A 6,000-nucleotide genomic window follows, 5' to 3' on the forward strand; every position below is an offset into this window, starting at 1 on the left:
CCGCGTCAGATAATTTAGACGTAATAAAAATAAAGATTATTCAATTCTTAGAAAATGTAGAAGAAAAAGAATTAAACATATTTAGGAGCCAAGAACCATTGTCTCTTCTTAATACAGTATTTTAATGATTTTTACCATCCACTCTTCTTAACATAACAAATGCTTTAATCAAAAACAAACTACCGAATATAATACACATATATTGATCAACACAATTCAGCTATACAAGCCATTTTCAATTAGCCAACATTTCAGATTTTTTGCTAAAATCTCTTTAAGACAGAAGGGAAAAAATAAACATCAGTTACAAAGCTACAAATAAATGTAACTGTAATGGAATTGATAGAGCTAACTAATTACAGGGGGCTGCAGGGGTCAGGAAGCAAAGAATAATGTCAAGTTCTAATTAGTAGAAATACTTGCAGGTATTGCATAGGATAACTCAGCAAACACAGATGGACCTGTACAAATGAAATGACTGATATGAAACATAATACAATATGTGTGTGTGTGTGTGTGTGTGTGTGTGTGTGTGTGTGTGTGTGTGTGTGTGTGTATATATATAGATACATAGATAGATGAACTATATCAAGACAGCAACATGTATAGTTCATCTATAGTCCGCAAACAGTCCATATACCTTAATACTTCATATTCTTCGTACTAGTGTTATGTATTGTTTGTATATGAGATATCTAATTTAATTTATATAATATTAAAGGAAGAATATGTCCCTGAAATGTGGACCATAAACATCCTACCAACAACTTTCATTAAGTATGGAAAAAGTTGGGCGCACATGAAGAACTAGAAAAAATGGGTACAGTTATACAATTTTAGATAACTCTTTGATATATAGTATCTGGTCATACTATATAGAGAAAAATACAAAATACAATATTAATCACAAGGGCTACATGTGTATATATAGTAACATTCTAAAAGCATTGTTAAAAGTTTCCCCATGTGGCCAATGACTATAACTAGATATAGGAATGCATGTTTTTTTAAGTCTAATGAAATATCGTCTTAATTGCTTTCTATATATAAAATGTACATTAAACACTTAGTTTGGGTACCGTACATTCAGAAATGCAAGATAATAAATGTTGCTCTCTAGTGCAGATACATAACATATGCAATATGTTACTGTCATAACCTAAAAGTCATATAAACGCATAATTACTAAATAAAAAAAAAAACACCAAGTCAGTTCAGTTTGTAAACAAGGCAGAATAAACTTTGAGCTTAGGTGGTTGTGCCCCTGAGAGATCACCTTTCATACCCAGAACAAATGACAATGTAGGAATAAAAAATGAAAATACCTTAGTAAACCCCAAGGAAGAACTGTGGACAAACAGATTATGTGATATATCTCTTCCTCCCATTCTTGGGCAGCCTCTCTTCTCTGCGGCTGAAAGCAAATGCTCTGAGACTCAGTGGCATATTTAATTAGAAGCAAGCTGCTTCCACTATCAGTGTGTGAATCTACCTCTCCAATCTCTCCTGAGTCAATCTTTCCCATCTCTGATTTTCTTTTATATTTATGCTAGAATATTTAATTGTAGACAAAAGGTTACTCTGGCTGTATTCACTGCACAGAGGCAGAATAATCTGCTTTAAAAGGCTTGACATTTCAGGCTTTTCAAAAAGGCTGAAAAAATTATATCCCTGCTTTTGTTAATCAATGAAGTAGAACTCTCCTGAACAAAAGAATTAAATTGCTTGGTTGGTTTAATAAAAACCAACAGAAATAGCTGCTTCCTCTGGGCTGTATTGTGTAGGCATGGCACATGCTTCCAGAACTGTAATTCCATATGATTCAGGGGCAAAACTCTAATTTCTGCACACAGTTGGGTTTTTAAATCCTTTTCAAACACTATCCATTCTGACTGGTTCTCCGAGGACAGATTTATCATTAAACTTGACTCTTTTTTTTTTTCTTTTGTGCTGCATCTTTTAAGACCTTTAATTTTTGGGGAGGTTTAATCCAAAGGAAACAATATGTTGTCCTCCCACCTGACCTCTATGAGACAGTGATATCTCTTTCTGACAGCATGTATTTGTTAGATTAATTAACCCGTTAATGTGCAGATGACGATTTAGAAATCCTAGGGCGACGTGTTTGAACATTGCGGGGAGGGGGGTGATGCGTCACTGATATTTAACCTCATAGCAAATTTACTTATGTATAAAGTAAACTTAAAGTAAAGAAAAACATAATTTAACAAGACATAGTTGTTGTATTTTTTTTATTAGTTTGGGAAAAAATATTGTATTTTGAATCATTATTGTATTCTATTTATTCAAGTTTAAGACAGGACAAGCGGGGCAACATTATGTTCCCCACAAACACAGTGCCCAAAATCTGCAGACTGTCTGTCTTGCCCCTGTTTCATTAGCCTACATTGGGGTGATAGAGCCTTTGGGCACAAGTAAACAATTCTCCTGGGGAGGGTTAATATGGTAGGACCAAACTTTGGTAAGGTCTAGCCACTCTATCCCATAAAGCAGCAATAAAGGTAATCTTGTTAGTGTCTGTTATAGAAATATGTAAAAGCAATAAAGTGTAATGTGATAACATATAGATCATTTATGGACTGTAATAGAATTTTATCAGTCCTAATTCAATATAATCATTCTACACACTGTCCAAAGATTCAAACATCACTCAAGTGAAACATCAAAAATTATTATAACTAGAGATGAGAGGACCCATGGAAGTTCAGGTTCGCAGGTTTAGCCGGACTTTACATCAAGTTCTGTTCTGGACCTGGACTTGATCTGAACCTCATTGGAAGTCACTGATTGGTCAGTTTGGGTCTACGCCCACGTGCAGCCAGCCATAAACAGATCACTTCAAGGGAAGAAAAGGCAAGGTTTTTAATTTTTTTATTTAAATTTTTTGTGCATACTACATTCAATAATGCTGTTTTTGCCTAAGTGCGAGCATTCAAACACTGCTAGCGGCTCGCACAGAGCAGAGCACCAATCATACGCGAGTGGTTTGTATATGTAAAGCACCCGAACTCCGAACTGAAATACTGATATTTTTGTAAAGTCTGTGTTTGGTACAAACTCCGAACTTTAAAGTTCAAGTCAACTCATCTCTAATTGTGACTCAATTTCACCTGCTTTGGTGCAATTGAAAGTGAAAACAAATGCCCTGGAGTGGGAAAAGCAAGTCTACCCCCAAAAATAGAAAAGTTTTTACAGGTGGTGGCCATAGACAATTACTCTCCCCTTATCCTTCCTGACTAATTCAGCTCTAATTTTGCATTTTGCTAGTGTTCATGTCACAACTGGAAGCATGAGGCAGTACCTGTAGCCTTTTCACGCTGCACAAGTGCCATTGACTGGCACTTACTTTCCACAGACCTAAGTCAAATTGAGAACCTCTCAGACATTATGTATCAGTGTTTCTGATGCTGCCAAGAAGCCCAGGAGTTCAATGATGTCATGATCAAGGGCTGGTAAGAGATCCCCCGGAGCCCATCTGCCATCTTATCAGGAGCATGCCCGGACATTGTGCAGAATGGATTCAGGCATTTGGGGGTCATATACACTACTGAGTCACATGATACTTGCCGTGATCTGCCTATGATTTCAATCATTCACTTTGATTTTACAGGTGATTTTGAATCTACCCGTCATGTTCTTGATGACTTTTAGTTTCCACTGACTGTTGATACACCATTTTGCTTTCAATGAATTACACAATATAAAACAGTGGAGTTTTCTAAGGCTGCTTTCACACTTGCATTGAACGGCATCCGTTGCTATCCTCTGCCTTGAGGAATTACGGTAACTGCCTGGTGGATGGAACGCTGCATGTAGCGTTTTTCTGCGCTTCGTAAAGAGTCAAAAAAACGCAACCTGCAGGATTCCGTCGGTGTCCGTTGTTTTTATAATGGTAGCCTATGGTGGCGGATTCTGTTAACGCAACCATCTTTACACAACTGCGCATACCCAGATGTGTAAAGTCAAGAAAAAAAAACTATAACGGATTGCATTATTTTATATGATCCGTTGCATCCATTGTGTCACTATATGCAACGCATCCGTTGCATCCATCACACAACGCAATGCAACGGATGCCGTTCAACGCAAGTGTGAAAGTAGCCTAATTTGAATGGTTTGTTAATTAAGATCAGATTAAGATTTTCCTATATTTACTGTATTAGTAAAAAAAAGTCATGTATTTTATAATTGTTTTATTTCTGTATTGATCCACAATATATACTACCAGTATTATGCATATAATACAGGTGCGATCACCAGGAGTAGACACAAACAGATGAGCGCCCCTGTACAAGAATAATATAGGCTCTTTGCAGGCCAATATGTCACCATAATGCAAATTCAACCTGCTGTGGAGGTGGAAAAGGGCCCCCCTATCTCTTTGGCCCTTGTGCAGCTGCACAGGTTGCACCAATGATGTTTCTGCCCATTGCAATCACAATTGACATAACTGACTAAACAGTTTCTTTAATTGTCTTAAATTCTTTAAAGGCTTTGATTTAACACTTATCACTGTTACAAAGAAAGCTCTCCACAATTTGGCACCGTCCTTCATCCCCCCCTCATCTGTCTACCACTCAACCCATCCTCTATGTTCCACTAATGATCTAGGACTATCATTCTCTATAATTTGAACCTCCAACTCCTGTCTCTAGGACGTCTCTCATGCTGTGCCAGTTTTCTGGAAATAGCTACCCCAGATAATCTTGGTAATTTCAAGTATCTACAGTTTCAAGCATGCCCTAAACATATATTTCTTTAGACTGGCCTATCGCCTTACCTCAATAATCTAGTTAACTTTCCCCTGTTCTCTCTTCCACGCCCCTATTTATTATACTGATGGCTGGACCTTACACCACAAGTCATTAATTTTTACCTTGTACTTATGTGTTACCCCTATTTCCTCATAGATAGTAAGCTTGTGAGCAGGAACCTCACCTATTGGTATGCGTTAGATTATGTGTTAGGCCCCCTTCACACGCACGTGTCTCTGGTACGTGCTAGGTCCGTGCCCGCATGTACCAGAGACACTGGCACACGTAAACCCATTATGTGCACGCACGTGTGCAGCCATTGACCCGTGCCTCCGTGTGGAGCAGACGTGAGCCCGTGTGCTCCACACGGATGCATGTCCGTTTTTCTCCGGCAGCACGGGTGTCACACGGCCCGCATACGGACCTCACGGATGTAGTGTGGATGCGGTCCTGTGTGACACGCGCCGGAGAAATACGTGTCAGAGAAAAAAATAACAAACCTTTACTCACCTTCTCCAGCCCTGCAGACTCTGCCGCTGCTGCCACTTGCTTCCGACCGCCGCTCATTATGCTCATTTAATATTCACTTCACTGCAGCCGGAAGCAGCAGCAGCAGCGGGGAGTCTGCAGGGCTGAGATCAGCACCACGGACAGCGATGCCAGAGACAGGTGAGTTGAAAGTTCTCGTTCTCCGTGTGTTATCACACATGGAGTGCCATAAACACGGCTCATGGAGAGGAAAACGCACCTTTGACACGTCCGTTAAACCCGTGCATGATTTTCATGGACGTGTGAAGGGGGCCTTACTCTGTAAGGCCTTATTTTGCATGTACAACTGCCCTCTGAATTGTATAATCCTGCCAAATATGTCAATATTATAGATATAAAACTTTTTTTTTTATTATTATTATTATTATTATTATTAATGCTAAAGTACTATAGCAAACTGTACAGCAATATGTTTTGTTCTTAATAAAAGAATAATTTTCTTAGAATCTACATGTCATCAATAGGAAATCTTGATAATGCAATTCATGATTACAATAAGATGACAAAATTATATTGCGGTGCGGGCCACCATCAGGATCGAGAGGAGAGGAGGAGGAGTCATGTCGGGTGAGTATGTTATCGCACGGGGGTGGGGGTGGGGTGATGAGCAGAGCGCAGTGTGTGCATGCAAAGCAGTGTGTGCAGAGCAGTGTGTGCAGAGCAGTGTGTGTGCATG

At 39.0% G+C, this 6,000-nt stretch overlaps 1 protein-coding gene across 3 annotated transcripts in view; it reads right to left on the bottom strand.

The window, feature by feature from the left end:
* SOX2 (SRY-box transcription factor 2) overlaps positions 1–1,427 on the bottom strand; it is a 1,239,357-nt gene extending 1,237,930 nt beyond the window's left edge. For all 3 annotated transcript variants that reach the window (XR_012751674.1, XR_012751671.1, XR_012751669.1), the window contains exon 1: positions 1,326–1,427. The gene's annotated coding sequence lies outside the window, so the exon portion shown is untranslated. The remainder of the gene's footprint in view (positions 1–1,325) is intronic.
* Positions 1,428–6,000: the final 4,573 nt, after the last annotated feature.

The sequence above is a fragment of the Anomaloglossus baeobatrachus genome, chromosome 3 (assembly GCF_048569485.1).
Source record: "Anomaloglossus baeobatrachus isolate aAnoBae1 chromosome 3, aAnoBae1.hap1, whole genome shotgun sequence".
Classification (NCBI taxonomy): Eukaryota; Metazoa; Chordata; class Amphibia; order Anura; family Aromobatidae; genus Anomaloglossus; species Anomaloglossus baeobatrachus.